At 39.9% G+C, this 18,703-nt stretch overlaps 1 protein-coding gene across 1 annotated transcript in view; it reads left to right on the top strand.

The window, feature by feature from the left end:
• The window catches only part of LOC120539702 (ninjurin-2-like), a 165,189-nt gene that overhangs the window by 820 nt on the left and 145,666 nt on the right, over positions 1-18,703 (top strand). The gene's annotated exons all lie outside the window — the stretch shown is intronic.

The raw sequence follows: 18,703 nt of genomic DNA, 5'->3' as shown, positions 1-18,703 counted from the left end.
TATATAAAGGACTATTTGTACTTAGTGTAAAATGTTTTGCATTGTTTACATGATAAATGAGTTTATGGATATTTACCTCATACATGACAATCTACAGTATGTCTCTGCCTTTTGCACTTTTTGTCTCTTCTTGCTGGTTGTTTCCTGATGACAGCTTTTCAGAAAGATACTTTTAAAATGAGAGTCATTGTGAATAAGCTACCCAATTCTGAGAATCTGAGAGTTTTCTGTCAAATGATTCATTCATCTTACTGTCTCCTGACTACAAATCAGCATTTGGATAAACTATACTACTCATTTGAGGCTTTGTATCATGTCCTAAATTGTTGATGAAATACCAGAAATGTTAACAATTGTCTTCTTTCTCTGTGGTTCTTTCCCTACCTTCTGTGGGTGGACTGACCAAATAACTGTGTTATCTTGTTATCTTGCACCCACTGATATTCATTCTTTCTTGGATAAAATTTTAATTAACGTTTACAATATATGGTGACAGATGCCATGGAAGGACTGGCACCCCATGGAGTTGTATTGGGGGCCTTACTTGGCTGTGACACAAGACGTAGAAAGACAGAGGGAGACAATTAGCATTGCCTCCCCCAAACTGCTAGGTGGCAGCCATCCTGGGTTGTGGTATCACCACAGATTCCCACAGGGCAAATTGGAGTTCATTGACTCAGCCCTGTAAAGGTCTGTGTGTGTCTCCAGGGTGCACAGAAAGGATCAGTGAGCCCTACTTTTTCATGCTCCAGCCTCACCTGAAAGTGCTGCTGGGCCACAATTTGGGGACATTCAAAATACACTCAGGTTTTATATAAAAGGGGCTGCCTGCCTCAACTCCAGTACCCAGAGTTGGGAGAAGGTGGACAAAGCTTATGGAACTGCAAAGGAGGTAAGGAGAAGAAAAGAAAAAGTCTGTGTGTGGGAATATTACTTGTGGTTGTGGTGTGGGAAATGCTTACATCAGGAAGTGTTTCCCACAATAAAACACCCTGTGTTCAGTACAACTTGTGTCTGAGCCTATGTGCCGTGAAGTGATTTCACTCCTTTGGGCCTGTGAGCAAGGCCCTTAACCTGCAATTGCTCTGTCTGGGCTATGACTTTAACCCACATCCAGCCCTGCAAGCAAGTCCTCCAACTTACAAGAGAAAATTCAGGGGTTGATTTTAGGAGTGGCACTCCAGTCACTGCAAAGAACCTCACACTGTTCCATTTCATTCTAACTAGTGTCAACCATTACACAGCTTAATTCAGGTTCTAATTTTGGATACTGAGTTGGTTTGTCGTAGGGTAGGAGAGGCAACATGCTGTATCAGTACATGCTCCCAAACTCACTCTCAAGGGTTTTCTGTCTGCAACGCAAAAACTGGGCTTTAAAGCTCAATCTTGGTCTCAGTCGAGAGCTTATGCTGTGATTTGTGCAACATCATTCCTGAATTGGTCAGGTGGGTCAACTCACCCAAGGAATTCAATTTTGGATCCTTCTCACAACAAGCTGCAGCGTGACGGCACACCATTGCTGCCAGGGAACCAAGCGCTGTTCAGTCATGATTAACATTTGTGCGGGCATGCGGTGTTGCTGACAGGACATGACATATATTGAGCTGTTTCATGAGAGCCCTTCTTCAAGGACTTTAAGTCTGAATGTTTCTAGTAAATATATAATTAAATGATACATAATGCTAAATACACTAGGTTGTGCCTTCAAAGTAAAATTTTCTGTTAATGTTACGAACTTAAAAACAACTGGCTAGACTAAAGTAGAAAGGCACTACATATTTGCTTAGTATATTTAATGTGCTCAAATGCATTTTGTTTGGTCTAACTTTGTTTTTCCTTTTAAAGCAAGTTCTGAAAAAGTAGAACATATGGTTTCTAAATCAAATTTAATCATCTTCAAAGATCATGTATTTAAAGAATGTTTTCCGCAAACAGTGGGATTGTTTATTTTTCATAAAATCAGAAAACAGTGTGAAAATACTTTGAATCTTCGAAGGAGAAGTGGTACAAAAAAGTACATGAATCTCATTCTAAGATATTTTTAAAATTATGATATATTAGCATTGCGAGAGTATTGTTTTTGAGTATTTAAAATACAAAAACAGAAAGGGGGACAAGACGGAGAATATTGTGCACAATCTTTTGAAAGTCACCATTCAGAGTATCTGTTGACAGTCATTAGAACACATTAGAACACTCTAGATGAGAACAGGCCATTCAGCCCAACAAAGCTTGCCAGTCCTATCCACTTATTTCTTCCAAAAAAACATCAAGTCGAGTTATGAAAATCCCTAAAGTCTTACTGTCTACCACACTACTTGGTAGCTTATTCCAAGTGTCTATCGTTCTTTGTTTAAAGAAAAACTTCCTAATGTTTGTGCGAAATTTACCCTTAACAAGTTTCCAACTGTGTCCCCGTGTTCTTGATGAACTCATTTTAAAATAACACTCTCGATCCACTGTACTGATTCCCTTCATAATTTTAAACACTTCAGTCATGTCACCTCTTAATCTTCTTTTGCTTAAACTGTATAGGCTCAGCACTTTTAAACTTTCCTTATAATTCAACCCCTGTAGCCATGGAATCAGCCTAGTCGCTCTTCTCTGGACCTTTGCTATAAAGGTTGAGCTGAACCTCCTTGGACTTGTACTCCACAGATCGTGCTATATAACCTAACATTCTGTTAGCCTTCTTAATGGCTTCTGAACACTGTCGGGAAGTCGATAGCTTAGAGTCCACTATGACTCCTAAATCCTTCTCATAAGGTGTACTCTCGATTTTTCCGACCGCCCATTGTGTATTCAAACCTAATATTTTTACTTCCTATGTGTAATACTTTACATTTACTGACATTAAATTTCATCTGCCACAAATCTGCCCAAGCCTGTATGCTATCCAAGTCCTTCTATAATCATATAACAGATTCCAAATTATCTGCTAATCTACCTATCTTGGTATCATCTGCAAACTTAACCAGCTTGTTACTTATATTCCTGTCTAAATCATTTATATGTTTTAAAAATAGCAGCAGCCCTAGCACTGACCCCTGTGGAACACCACTCTTAACATCGGCCAATTCTGAAAAGGTTCCTCGCACCATCACCCTCTGATCCCTGTGTCTGAGCCAATTCTGAACCCATCTAAAAACATCACCCTGAATTCCCACTTCTTTTAACTTGATGCCCAACCTCTCATGTGGCACCTTATCAAATGCTTTCTGAAAGTCCAGATAAATAATATCATAAGCTTCACTTTGATCGTATCCTTTTGTTACCTCCTCATAGAATTCCAACATGTTAGTAAAACACGACCTCCCTCTTCTGAACCCATGCTGACTGTTCAGAATAACTCCTGTCCTTACCTTGGTGTTGTTCAATCTTATCCTTAATAACTCCTTCCATTAATTTTCCTGTGATGCATGTTAAGCTTACTGGCCTATAGTTGCTTGGATCTGCCCTGTCACCCTTTTTATATAATGGGATGATATTTGCCATTTCCCAGTCCTTTGGAATCTCTCCAGTGCTCAGTGACTTCCTAAAAATATATGTCAAACGTCATGACCAACATTCTTTTAAAAACAAAATTTAAATGTACAAAGCCTGTCAGTGTTTTGCCAAGGATTTTGAAAAGCAACAGGGAGATCGAAAAAAAAAAACACATTACAAACTTTCTCAGGCCTTACTGCTAGCCTCATAAATGGAGCTCAGTTTCGAAGGCCTTGCAGCTTTATGTAAAGTTTTGCTTCAACTGCCTATTCTCACTTTGAGCTCATGCCTAAACATAAACTCCTAAGGAGCAAAGGAAACCAAATATTACAAACCTGAAACAAATAAACAAAAAGGAGCATAGAAAATGTGCCCAAGTATCAAGAAGTAAAATTCAAAAGCACAATGAAAATGTGTATCAAAATTTAAAAAAAATGACTGTTAACAGAGATGACCCTTTTTAATACAATACAATACAATACAATTTATTTTTGTATAGCCCAAATGTAACATAAGTCTCTTAAACAAATATTCAAGGGTATTTCTTGGGTTTTTATAGGCCTCTTTCAACACTGTTCCCCAGTTAACAAGATAAGGTCCCATAATCAAATGCCCTGTCACACATGCACATCACAGGGTTACTTTCCAGGCTTGTCCGAGGTAAGTTATACCACCCTCGGACGAGAGAGGGTGTTGTTGCTAGCGGTACCACCTCTTTCTCTACCCAAAGCTCTGATGAAGACAACTGACTCTGGCCCTTCTGGGCAAAGGACCATAAACTGAAGGCGCTTCCTGAAGGTGACATCTCATTTGGTCATAGATTGAGGGCAAGATGGGAGCTCTACCCCAGACCTGACCACCTAAGAGATCACCTGAAGTGTAGTGTTTTTGTTTGCAATTTCTGTTGTTGCTGGCACCATTATTAAACGGGGCAACCTGGTTGCCAACCCAACCTTTATTTTTGAACTCATGCAATACCTTGTGCCAACTACAGCCCCATCAATACTGTACTACTTTGTTTTTGTTTAAAAACATACTTTAGTCTCCTATTGTGCCTTTTGTCCACATTACCCTGACATTTTCAACTCCCAATAAATCAAGACTTATGAAAACGTTCTCCAGAGTTGTATCCTTTTGAGAATCCAGCCTCAGCCTTGTAACGTGGTCATTCCAAAATGCATTTTTTCTAAAAGCCAGACTCTAATCACACTCTGATTTTAATTGTGCTTATTATGTGACCCTGTCCTAGTTGGATTCACAGCATCTCATTCCCTGATTTGTCACCTTCACGGAACAAAACCATATTCCACAGCGGACACAGAAGAGTTGTTTTCCATTGCACTTGTTGTGTTGCTTACCTTTAGGCATCAAAATTACGTTTTGTACAGTTTTCATACTGCATACATGAGCAAAATTCAAAACTTTTACCAGTTGCTTCAGTTTTTGTGAAATCTCTTTGCCTGTGGCCTGACCACTCCTGACATGTGCATGTCTAGTGTAGGTGAACGTCTATGTCATATGCATCTTTGGTTGTTTTAGTCTGGAATGAAATATTTTTATTAACAATATAAAAATGGTAGTATGGATGGAGATCATTTTGGCTTAAAATGACATTTTTAAATGAAAACATAGTATGGATGTAGTCAAAGATCAAACTCACACCTTCATCTCTTTTTCCTGCCAGGAAGAGAACTGACATTCCTGGTTCCAGTCTCCTTTAAAAGCTTTACACTAGTGACATGACCTTTGGTTCTTTTATTTGACTTCACTAGGTTATGCAGGCTCCAATGAACTTTGGGGGTCTTCTGGGGCATTTTCTTCATTAAACACATCTGGTCTATTCCTGAAATGAGATAAGAGTACTCTCTTAGGCATCTTGGGGTCCTCCAACTTTCCCCTTATGGTTTTACTCATGTTGTCAGCTCCAGCCTAACAGGGAAGTGAGGTGAATTGTGCCAATATTTAGATATTAGCTGTTTACAAGCATACAGGCATATGTAGGCATTTCCTATAGGGTCTTCAAGACATTACATTGTGAAGATCTCATTCAAATAATTTGTTGTATTGAAGCACATTAGCATTTCTCAGCACTTCAATTTCTTTCCAAATATTTTAATAAAACAGAAAAGTCATAATGAACACAAACCTGAGTAAAATGGTTAAAGGGTGAGCTGCTGGCTCCTTTGCCATTTGCATCTCATTGTCAATTGGCAGCTGGTTACGAAAACACGAAGAAATTCAAACATTGAATGTGGCTGTTAGAGACAAAATGAAGCAATTATGACACTCAACAAAAGCCACCTGCGGTGGGCTGGCACCCTGCCCCGGGATTTGTTCCTGCCTTGTGCCCTGTGCTGGCTGGGATTGGCTCCAGCAGACCCCTGTGACACTGTGTTTGGATATAGCAGGTTGGAAAATGACTGACTGACAAAAGCCACTAAATACATTAATAGAGTTGTATCCATGATTAATTTATCCAGAATTGTAATCAATAAGCTGATTTCAGAATGTGTTTTTTTGATGCAGTTTGTTTTATTTTGTTTAGAACTTCATCCAACCATGTATGCAGTGCTATGGCCCCAAATTGCAAGTGGCTAAAACTAAAAAGCAAAGTAATGAGTCCTTTGGGGGCAGCATTAATAAAACAGCACATGCAAAATAAAGACAGGAACAAGTAGCAACAATTGTGAACTAAACAGTGAACAGCTCAAGAAGCATAATGCTTCTGAGTATGCAGCTCTCAACCAATCATTACTGAGCTGATTCCCTGGGCTACCCATTTCAATGAGTCTCAAGAGTTAAAAAAGTTATTTTTAATCCTTTTAAACAACATAAAGTACCTCGTTTGACTGAAATTTGCACGTGTCTAATGGTTTTGCATGATTTTTCTCTTGAGACTTTGGTTTCCTCTTTTCATATTTAGCAACTCTAAATTGGTTCAAAGCACATGGACATGTAGATTATGGTGCTCTATTCAGTGCTATTGCCTGCATTGTTAATTTCCTCCTTACTGCTAGAAAATATAAGTGAGAATACAGATGTATTCTTCCTTTTTTATTAACAATTTTTTGACTATTCAGTGATAGGTTTGTCTCTGTATTAATGCGTAAAAAGAGCTCTAATTTTCAAGTGGTGTTTTCTTGTTTTATTAACTACAATGACAACATTGGACAGGAAACTCATCTGGGCTTGAGACTCCTCAGTGGTGTGCTGTGCTGTGCTGTGGTGAAAGTAATTTGCTGCGGAAACACCAGACCATGTGCTTAGATTTTCATATATGTGTGTTAGAGAAATGTTAAAATATGCTGATAACTCTTTATTATAATAAAAAATCCTGGGACGAGACAAGACTTTTTAGCCTGGGACGAGACGTGACTTTTTCAGAGAGATACTTTTATGTCCCGGGAGATGAGACTTTGTGGCAAGAGATTTAACCACGCCCAGGACCAGAAATAAAAGACAAAGAGTACATGACAAAGTAGAACGTTGTAAAGAGTTCAAAAACATTGGCACGATACACATGCAAAGCACGTTAGAGATAATGGGTGTAAGAAAATTCAAAAGTCTCAAAAAAATGATAGTAAAGATCGCATTAGCTCAAACAAACGGAAATTATCACTCAGTGAAATAGCAAAAAGAGATCTAATATATTGTTTGGATTTAAACTTTAAGTCGGTTAAGTTGTGTTGCCATCAGGGAAAAGTAGTGTTTCTTCCCAATGAAAAGGTGTATCCAAGAGAAATAAAAGATTTGTTGTTTGGTGAAAATGAATCCATATACGCGAGTGTCAGACACGTGAAATGGCTGGCGCGTAGCGCAGGCTGGGGGGTTGGCGAGTGAAGCGAGCAGGGAGCCCCCTAGTATATTAAAAAAAAAACTTTTAAAGGTGTACTCATACAGTTAAAATAATTTTTGATCAACCATTATTTTTCCTTATTTTACTTTTTACTTTTCAGCACAGAATGATTTGCTGAAGCACTTATTATGCCTCCTTAACATTACTAATGGTAAGGTACAAAATATTCAATATTTAAATAAACTCAAACATTTTCCATTAAATGTTTTGAAGCTATGACATGTTTTGGGGTCAAAGAAATGACACTATGCTATCAGTTCTAGCAATCACCTGGGTGTTTTTTTGGGAACTGCTTAAAAATCAAATGGAACAGACCCTTTCTTCAAAGTCTTCCCTAAAATGTAGTAACTGGGCCAGTCTCCACAATTCCATAACAAAAATGACCTACTTGGTATATGTTCAAGTAAATTGTTAATTGAAGGCAGGAACTCTATTTATTACTAGCTGGGGTCTTTGCTACAGGAAAATGGGGCCTTACGGAGCCCTAGAATAAATATTTATTGACAATGGGGACTGCATCTTAAAATCTTAAAATACTGAGTGTGGAATCCCATCATGCTACAGTTGGGCTTCTATCTGCAGTTCCTTATTTCTGGCTTGCATGTATCCCAGAAATGCAGCTTTGGCAGAAATGGCAGGGCTTAAAGAAACAAGGCAAGGACCAAGAAATTAAGTTTAAAAATCCTAGTCTAAACACTTCAAAAGCCAAAGATCACATCAAACCAAAATACAAGACTAAAAATGCTAATCAAAATTTGTAGGTTAATAAGAAAGAAAAGTTTCAGGTACACTAAAGAAGTAGAATTGACAAGAAAATGGATTTCAAAAATCTTTTATCCTGAATTTAGAATGATGTTAACATCATACTGCCCTCTGCCAATAGTCTCCAGAGTTGAGATGACCTGGCAATCACGTCACTTCAATGCTGCACCACTGCTAATAATAAAACAGCTGCTGCCATTTGAAAAAATAAAAAAAAGGCAACATCTGTGATAAAAAAAATATATTAGAAATATCATAAACAGCAATAAAGTATTTTCACAAAAATAAAATGAAAATCAGATTTATAAAAATATACTGACAAGTATCCTACAGACTTCACAACACTCAATTTAGGTGAGCAAGCACCAGTGGAAGGAACTCTAACTCCAGGACTAATCCCTAACTCCAACTTTTATATGGTGTCCAGAACTTCACAAGTGACTCATGGATGGGGCTTCGCTGAAAGTAATTCTGAGATCCATTCTGCCAGTATTGAGTTTGGAGTTGACAACAGTGTTAAATGAAGGCTCCAATAGTAGGGAAAGGTGGAGTAGAAAGAGTTATGTAAGGTGAGAAGAGAGCATGTCTGGTTATTAAAGTCAGCAATAAAAGCTCTGATCCCATGTGATACTTTGGACCTACAGTGGATTCAGACGCTATTCAGACCCTTTCACTTTTTTTCACATTTTGCTATTTTGCAGCCTTGTGCAAAAAATAATTTAAATTATTATTATCATGCAACACTCAATACCTCAGAATGGTAAAAGCAGATGTTTTGAATTTTTTCCAAATTTCTAAAAATAAAAAAAACTGAAATTGACATTGACGCAAGTATATTGCTATGACACATGAAATCTGGCTCAGGTGCATCCTATTGATGATCATTGAGATATTTCTACATCTTGTTTGAGGTCCACCTATGGTTAATGCAATTGCACAGGATTAGAAAATGTTCCACAGATGACAATGTATATCAGGACAAAAACCAAGACACAAGGTCAAATGAATTGCCTGCAGAGCTTAGAGACCGGAATGTATGGAGGAAGAGATCTGGGGAAGGCTACAAAAAGTTCAAGGTTCCCAAGAAAAAGAGCCTGGCACCTGGCCAAACTGAGCAATCATGGGAGAGAAAGGCCTTGGGAAGAGAGGTGACAAAGCCCTTGATGGTCACTCTGGATGAGCTCCAGAGAACCTGTGCGTAGATGAGAGAAATTTGCAGAAGAGAACTATCACTTCAAAATCCCACCGGTCAGGGCTTTAAGACAGTTAAAGACACATGGAAAGCTGCAAAAAGGCTTATAAAGGACTCTCAGACTATGAGAAACAAGATATTATCTGGTTTGATTAAATAAAGATTAGTGTTATGATTAGCGTCAAGGCATTAATAAAGTGGATCCATCAGAATTCTTTTAATTTAATAGTGAATCACGTACTCAGGTACACAGTGAAAATTATGGACTAAAGCCAAAAAGCATTTCTTTAAGCGAAAAGTTGTAGGAATTTGGAACAAACTACCAAGACATGTTGTTGAATCAGAAACCTTGACAACCTTTAAGAAGAATCTGGATGCAATATTGGGAAACCTTAATTATTAGCTAAACAAACAGACTTGATGGACTGAATGGTCTTACAGTCGTATGTCTGGAGGGAATCAGGCACAGCTCATCACTTGTGCAATACCATTCCATCAGTGAAACATTGTGGATTGTGGAAATCTGACAGCATCATGCTGTGGGGTTGTTTTTCAGTGGTAGGGATGGAGAGACTAGTCAGGGTTGAGGAAAAGCTGAACAGACCGTGGAACAGAAATATTCATAATGAAAATTTGCTTCATATTCCTTTGGGCCTTTTAGGCCTTCAACCTAAGCAAAAAGCAAAAACAACGCAGGAGTGGCTTAGTGACAGCTCTGAGAATGTCTGGGAATGTTGCCAAGCCAGATCACTGTTTCGTGAACCCAAATTAAACATCTCTTTGAGAGACCTGAAAATAGCTGTCCACCAATGGTCTCCACCAACCTGGTAGAGCCTGAGGGGATCTGCTGAGAAGAATGGCAGAAAATCCCCAATTCCAGTTGCATGAAGCTTATTGTGTCATACCAAAGAAGACTTGAGGCTGTAATTGCTGCCAGAGATACTTAAACCAAGTACTGAGTAAAGGGTCTGAAAACTCATGTCACTCTGATATTTCAGTTTTTTATTCTTAATACATTTTCAAAAATTTCTGAAATCTTGATTTTGCATTGTCTTTCTGGGGTACTTAGTGTTACGTGGGAAAAAAATAATTTAAATGATTTAATGGCAACATAGCAGAACCAGAAATGATGTAATTGTGCCCAGGACCGGAATTAATGTGACTTCTGGGGCCGGAAACAGAAGTGTCGAGATTGAAGCCAGACAGAATTTCCTGTAACTGGTCTACAGAGGAGTGAGAGATAGAGTTATGGTACTCTGCCAACCCCTAGTCTGGCATGGAATTACTGTCATTCAGGCCCTATAGCTGCCACCCATGCACATGTGTGTGACAATAGGTATACCCAAGGCTGTGGCTCTCTTGTGGTTTGCTGAAGACTCCTATTGTTTTACTCTTTATCATTAGTGTGTAACTTCCTTTGCAGAATATGATCCAAAATAGCCTACTAATGTTGTTGTTCAGGTCTAGAGGACAAGAAGTAAGGGGGACCTTCAAAAAGTTTGATGCCTTACATTACTAGACATCAAACAGTGCAGTGTATCATGTGTGGGGGTTTTCTTGTCCTGCTAAAGCAAGTCAAGTTAAGTTGGGGTGCATGCACTGGTACAGTGTGTTACCGCACCCACTACATGGCGAAACAACTCAGGATCCCGGTTGGCAACCCCCCAGGCAGACACGCAGTCCAGTTCTACCCTCCAGAAATGACCCTCCATCTGCCACAGCCATTTGTTACATGAGTGACCCATTGGCCTGGTCCAGCCACTTGGGTCCCCAAAAATGAGGATTTTATGAGCAAGATCACCATCGGGGAAACGCGCCACATGGCCGTAGTGCTGTAACTGATGCTCCTTCCCAATGCCTCATTTGGGACTCCATGAGCAACCCCTCATTCGACACAAAGTCAAACCAACTGTACCCAAGGATTTTCCGGAGAGACACAGTACCAAAGGAGTCCAGTCTTTACCTCAGGTCACTGGATAGTGTTCATATCTCACAACCATATAGTAAGACAGGAAGCACCAGGACTCTAAAGACTTGGACCTTCGTCCTTTTGCATTGATATTGTGAGCGCAACACACCCCTTTCCAGCGACCTCATGACCCCCCATGCTCTCCTAGTCCGTCTACAGACTTCATAGGAAGAGTCACCAGAAACATGAATGTCACTGCCAAGGTAAGTAAACCTCTCGACAAGGTCAACACTCTCTTCGGAAACAGATACACTGCTGATGGCTGTGCCCAAGAGGTCATTAAAGGCCTGGATCTTGGTTTTTATTCAGGACACTCGCAAGCCCAGACTCTCAGACTCCTCACTCAGTCTCTTGAGCACCGTGATCAGAGCCTCCATTGACTCCACGAAGATCACAGCATCATCAGCAAAGTCAAGATCCGTGAATCTTTCTTCACCAACAGATGCCCCACAGCCGCTGGACCCCACGACCCTGCCCAACACCCTGTCCAAAAAAGCATTGAACAGAGTAGGAGCAAGAACAGACCCCTGACGAATCCCAGAATCAACTGGGAAAAATGCAGAGGTCCTGCCTCCACTCTGCACAGCACTCACAGTATCAATGTACAGTATAGGCTGGCCATGATATCCAGCAACCTTGAAGGGATCCCGCAAACCCTCAGGATGTCCCACAGGGCAGCTCAATCAACTGAGTCGAACACTTTGTGAAAATCGACAAAGGCTACGAAGAACCTCTGCCGATATTCACATTTGTGCTCCATGAGAACCCACAGTGCCAGGATGCGATCGATGGTAGACTTCTTAGGTGTAAAACCAGACTGTTCTGGTCTCTGATAGGTGAGCAAGTGATCATGGATCCTATTGAGGACGACCCTAGCAAGGACCTTACCCGGCACCGAGAGCAGTGTTATCCCCCTGTAGTTGCTGCTATCCAGGTGATCACCCTTCCCTTTCCAGATAGGAACAACAAGTCCAGTTTTCATGTCAGTTGGGATGATGCTAGTCTCCCAAATGGAAGCAAAGATTGCTTGCAATGCCAAGAGGACAGCCTTACCACCAGCCTGGAGAAATTCAACCTGGATACCACAGATCCCTGCAGTTTTAGAATTACTGCTCAAGGGATGTAAGTTGTTTGATATTTTACATTTCTTCTGCTATATTTTTGCCCCCAGTAACCTTCCTGTATTGAAAATCCCCATTGTTTTTGATTTCTGTTCTGAGCAGCCCAACTTACTCTTCTGTCTTTATATTTGGACAGGCTCAGATTGCTGCACACATCTGTAAGCATAAGACACAAAATGTAATCTGGTATACACACCAATAAGCATAAAATCTGTGCATTCAGACATTTGTGTCTATGAATCTCTTACAGTCTTTCCTAATTCTGGTAATGCAAGGTAAAGCAAAGCAAAGAATGATAATCTGAACTAAGGCCATTTGACAAGAGAACAGAGAAAAAAAACAAAAAAACAAAACTTCACTTGTGGCAGATCCAGGATAAAATTAACAGTGAAGGGGCCCCCATTTCTTGAGAATGGGCAAAGTCACAGTCTGCTGACCTAGTCGTCCAGCTGATCAAAGCCTATGTGACCTATTTCTGCAGTATTAAACAACAAGAAAAATGTGTTTGTCTGGAAGAAAGCAAGAAGCCTGCCATTTAGAATCTGTCCAAGTTGTGACATTTTTGCTGCACACATGAGATGTGGAGAAAGAAAAAACTGGACAGTAAGTAGTGCACAGATTGCTGATGGAGGAGTACTGTTTTACTATTAATATTTTTTGCTCAAGGCCATCTTCGAAATGTGCTGAGTGTCATTTCAAATGTACAAGATGTAAAAGACCCACTTAAATATGAACTGAGGTGGTAGTCACCTATAATCAATTGTTGTTAATACATTCAGTTTTTGAATTGCCAAGAGAAAGGAAAGAGAATATAGCAGCGGTCTAAAAAGAAAAAAAAGGAAAATCTATACAGCCACATTTAAAAGTCAAATGATTTTTTTTTATGTTGGAAGGCTGAATACATGCAATAATTTTAGGTGATCGAGTCATTTCTACTCCAGGAGAAGTTATAGCTCTGAGTAGGCGGTAATCACACACTCTGCTAAACCATGGTAAAGTGAGCTGTAAAAGCTGCTTTCAAATTTTGATTCCTTTTCGCTTTTTCTGGGCTCAGGAAACTAAAGGCAGTATATCATTTTGCGGTTCAAAGGTCTGAAATTTAAAATCCAGACACAGTGTGGGAAGCATATGATGCTGGTGCTTTCATAAGGCTTGCCCATCTTTCTCTGCAAAACTTCAGCAGGAGGTGGAGGCCAAAGTATCTGCTTTTCTTGCATTCTCCTTTCTTTGCTCCAAGATTATTAGCTAGAAGTGGTTAAGCCAGAGGCGGGCTTTCCAGCTCACATGACAGGAAGGGTGAACTTGCCCAGAACTCCTTGCGATGTATTTAAATGTTTTGGACAACTTGTTGGAAAAGCACTGAGTTGGGCAGAATGTCTGAGTGGCCGCAGGCATCTTCACAGTTTAAGGATTTGTCTCAGACCTATAATAGGCCATTATCATAACTGTTGAGAGTCCATTAGAAAATGTGGCTTGGGATTGTAAGCTTCCTATAAAACACTCATCTTCTGCCCATTGCCATTAATTATAAATGTAACCCAAATATACAGTGCCTTTAAATATCAAATGCATCCTTAAAGCATGTAACAATTTAGTACAATAAGGTCGTTATCAAGCCCATTTTATCAAGTTCAGTGTTATGGGGCCGGAGCCCATTCTTGCAGAATAGGTGTACGGCAGGAACCAAATCTGGATGAGGTGCAAGTCCAAAACAAAATTTAACACAAATGCTTATTCACATTATTTTTTTTTTATTTACACCTTTAGAACAAGCGGATTAAGTATCTTGCACAGGGTCACCCATTGAATCAGAGGTGAAGAATGAACTGGCAGCATTGCAGTTTCTGGTCCACTATCTGTGCCAAAGTCCCTGCCCTCATTTCTTGCTCTCTCTTTAGCCATATGAGACAGCATGCCAGTGCTGCCACTCATGCATGCCATATATGTTCAAAATGTTCTGGCAGGCTTCTCATTCAGAGCTGCAAAGCCCTCAATTCAGATAAGTTAAGACAAAGTACAGACGCAAGCAGGTGGAAGCCAAGTCATTGAAAGTAAATTCTGTAAGGCAGAAATAAGTGGATAATTACTCATGGAAAAAGGAAAGGCAGAATTCCCTGGCATGTGAAAACTTGAGTTCTAGCTTGTGCACATTTATTAAAAATGTTTCAATTTGTTTTAGCCATCTGACTGACAATGCAGCTGGTCCAATAAGGCATCGCAGGTTGCCAGACTCATGAAAGCTGAATAGTTACACTTTTACCCAACAGGTTCCAGTCTGAACAATTCTCTGATCAGGTCACCTATACAGAGACTTTGGCTCAAAATCTATGTCTCAGCAAGACAAAGGCCACACTGTACCTTCCTTAAAGCCTTGCATATCACCAGAAGCAGAGGAAAAAGGTATGGTGGAAAAAAGAAATGCCATGTGGAAACATTGAGACACACTTTGGATTAAGTCGCTGTACTGTGTCCTGAATGTAAGCAAGGATTCAGCAGACTGGCAGGGCAGATGAGCATTCAAATTTCTGGTCACCATCAAGTGAGCACACCAGAGTCTCACAAACACATCAGTCTTGTTATCTAATAGTTCATTTCATATCTACCATCAATAGTGCTCATGAAACTGCTACTGGACACAATGCACTCATCAGGGAAAGGATAGTGAGTGACAGGGCCCATGCCACTGCTGCAGTTGTAATCTTAACTCCACACAGCACCATACCATCTGTTGATGTAACCCTCTGTCTGCCAATGGCCAGTAAATTCATCAGGACTTTCTGCAGGAAAAGAATGAAATCATGCAACTGTACATTTAGAGACTCTGTGTCCCAGAGTGTGAGGTGTCCAGCAGACATGACTGCAATAGGTGGTCACACAAGATAACAAAGACACAAGATGACTGCTGTTAAAGTTATAGTTGTTTTCTATTGTTTTTGTTGTTGTATTGTTTTGTTTCCCTATTATTTTCATTTTGTTATTTGAGCAGTGATGGTTAATACTTTAGTCCAACAATAAGTGTTGTCTTTCTTTTCTATATCAGTATACATTAATGGCTGTAAATATTTTATAACTGGTACAGATGATGAGCAAAGCTAGTAAAAAGGAATTGTGTGCTTGTGACCTCCATTTCAGCATACATTTTTAAATGTAATGGTTTGGCAACTTTTAATAGCACTGCCAGTATGCGAAAATTGACAAGCATCTTTTATTTTGTAAGCAATAACTGAGTTTTACTACAGTATAAGGGAAGCAAAAATATTTCAAACTATCTTAGATGGGGTGGCATGGTGGCACAGTGGTAACGCTGCTGCCTCGCAGTAAAGAGACCTGGGTATGCTTCCCAGGTCCTCCCTGCGTGGAGTTTGCATGTTCTCACCGTGTCTGCGTGGGTTTCCTCCGGGTGCTCCAGTTTCCTCCCACAATCCAAAGACATTCAGGTTAGGTGCGTTAGCGATTCTAAATTGTCCTTAGTGTGTGCTTGGTGTGTGGGTGTGTGTGTGACCTGCAGTGGGCTGGTGCCTTGCCTGGGGTTTATTCCTGCCTTGCACCCTGTGTTGGCTGGGATTGTCTCCAGTAGACCCCCCGTGACCCTGTAGTTTTGATATAGCAGGTTTGAAGATCACCATTAATGGATGATAGCAGCTCTCAGCCCATATTAATTTATGTACCACTGAGTGCCTCTTTCACCATATGGTTAACACTGAATAGTGGGTGGCATCATTTTGTGCAAAATGGCAGTGTGCCATGGCTGTTAACTTGCTAATATGAGTGAAGGCTCCTGTAGAGAAGAAATATTCACTCACAGTGCAGCAGTGATGTCTGCACAAGGTGACTTATATGATACATCAATTTCCTTGACATTTCTGCCCCAGACCTCAGCTAACAGTCGACTCCAGCTCGGTCCCCCACTGCACTTACTACATCCTCCCTTATCACTGTGGCATGTTAGAAGGTACAGCTTGCATCCTGTCCAGATCTCGGATCAAGATAGTGCCCAAAATGGCAAACACTTTACGGACTGTCCTCTTCAATGCCAAAAGCAAAATGTCAACCATGGAGACAAGAAACCCAGTTCACAGCATTCCATACAATGCAAGCCCAGTGGTATACATCGGACAAACATCTAAAAGACTCACAACACATATACAGGAGTATCACAATGATGTCATAAGGAAAGACCCACGTTTACTAATTTACACACATACAAGTTCCACTGGACACACATTTAACTGGGACACTGTGAAAGTAAAATTCATGGCCTAAGTAACTTGTGCCTAAGAGTGCCAGAGAGCTGGTTGAATCGTGGCTCTCTAATGAAAACTTCTTTAACAGACACTTGGACTTGAACCAGCATATACAGGCTTAAAAAGAAGAACATCTAAATAATAATAAAGACTTTATGACCAATACCTTCTGATCCCCACCTTATTAATCAATACAACCTCCCCCTCCATCTCCACTCTTCACATACTATATATTGCTTTTGATTCCTGTATGTCTAATCATTTTCCTCTGATGATGACACCTGGCGGGTTGTCAAAAGCTTAGGTATAAAAGACTATTTTAAGATACATGACTCATTTTCTCCCTTTGTGGATCTCTAGCTACAAATATATATATATACTGTATATATGTGTGTATATATATATATATATATATATTATGTATGTATGTATGTATGTATGACAACAAATATGACAACCGTGTCACAGACCTTCGCTTCCATGTGTGTGCATATATATATATATATATATACACACACACACATTCATATAAATATAAATTAGGCTGAAGCTTTTTTTCAAAGCAGTATACAAAAAACAAGTAAGCTATTGAAGAAAGGCATCACTTACATTTACACAAAAGGTTAATTAAGCATATTATAAAAATTAAAATTTCAAGAATAAATAAAGAGTTTGAATTTATAAACAAAAACACTTAATAAGTCACTTGTAGTCTATTTCAAGAGTATTTTACCTAAGAAAATGTAAATGTACAGTATATAGAATGGAAAGTATGTGGGCAGAGAATTGGAGATACCAGGCCAAAATGTGCCACTGTTGTTCATTTTGTTAATGATCTTTTCCCGTTACCTGACAGCCTTGTGAGATGGTAGCCTGATAATAGATGTCAGTCACAAACTATGAATAAACCTGCATCTTTGTACCACATGTTGTCCTTAGAAGATCAACTTACAGGTGCCGGTCATAAAATTAGAATATCATGACAAAGTTGATTTATTTCAGTAATTCCATTCAAAAAGTGAAACTTGTATATTAGATTCATTCATTACACACAGACTGATGTATTTCAAATGTTTATTTCTTTTAATTTTAATGATTATAACTGACAACTAATGAAAGTCCCAAATTCAGTATCTCGGAAAATTAAAATATAAATTAAGATCAATGCAAAACAAGGATTTTTAGAAATGTTGGCCAACTGAAAGGTATGAACATGAAAAGTATGAGCATGTACAGCATGAGCATGTACAGCACTCAATATTTATTTGGGGCTCCTTTGGCCTTAATTACTGCAGCAATGTGGCGTGGCATGGAGTCGATCAGTCTGTGGCACTGCTCAGGTGTTATGAGAGCCCATGTTGCTCTAATAGTGGCCTTCAGCTCTTCTGAATTGTTGGGTCTGGCGTATTGCATCTTCCTCTTCACAATACCCCATAGATTTTCTATTGGGTTAAGGTCAGGCGAGTTTGCTGGCCAATCAAGAACAGGGATACCATGGTCCTTAAACCAGGTACTGGTAGCTTTGGCACTGTGTGCAGATGCCAGGTCCTGTTGGAAAATGAAATCTGCATCTCCATAAAGTTCCTCAGCAGCAGGAAGCATGAAGTGCTCTAAAACTTCCTGGTAGACGGCTGCATTGACCTTGGACCTCAGAAAACACAATGGACCAACACCAGCAGATGACATGGCACCCCAAACCATCACTGACTGTGGAAACTTTACACTGGACCTCAAGCAACGTGGATTCTGTGCCTCTCCTCTCTTCTTCCAGACTCTGGGACCTTGATTTCCAAAGGAAATGCAAAATTTACTTTCATCAGAGAACATAACTTTGGACCACACAGCAGCAGTCCAGTCGAGATGCTTCTGATGCTATCTCTTGTTCAAGAGTGGCTTGACACAAGGAATGTGACAGCTGAAACCCATGTCTTGCATACGTCTATGCGTGGTGGTTCTTGAAGCACTGACTGCAGCTGCAGTCCACTCTTTGTGAATCTCCCCCACAGTTTTGAATGGGTTTTGTTTCACAATCCTCTCCAGGGTGTGGTTATCCCTATTGCCTGTACACTTTTT

This window comes from Polypterus senegalus, chromosome 11 (genome assembly GCF_016835505.1).
Source record: "Polypterus senegalus isolate Bchr_013 chromosome 11, ASM1683550v1, whole genome shotgun sequence".
In the NCBI taxonomy this organism is placed as follows: Eukaryota; Metazoa; Chordata; class Cladistia; order Polypteriformes; family Polypteridae; genus Polypterus; species Polypterus senegalus.
This window is presented reverse-complemented; position numbering and strand designations above follow the sequence as displayed.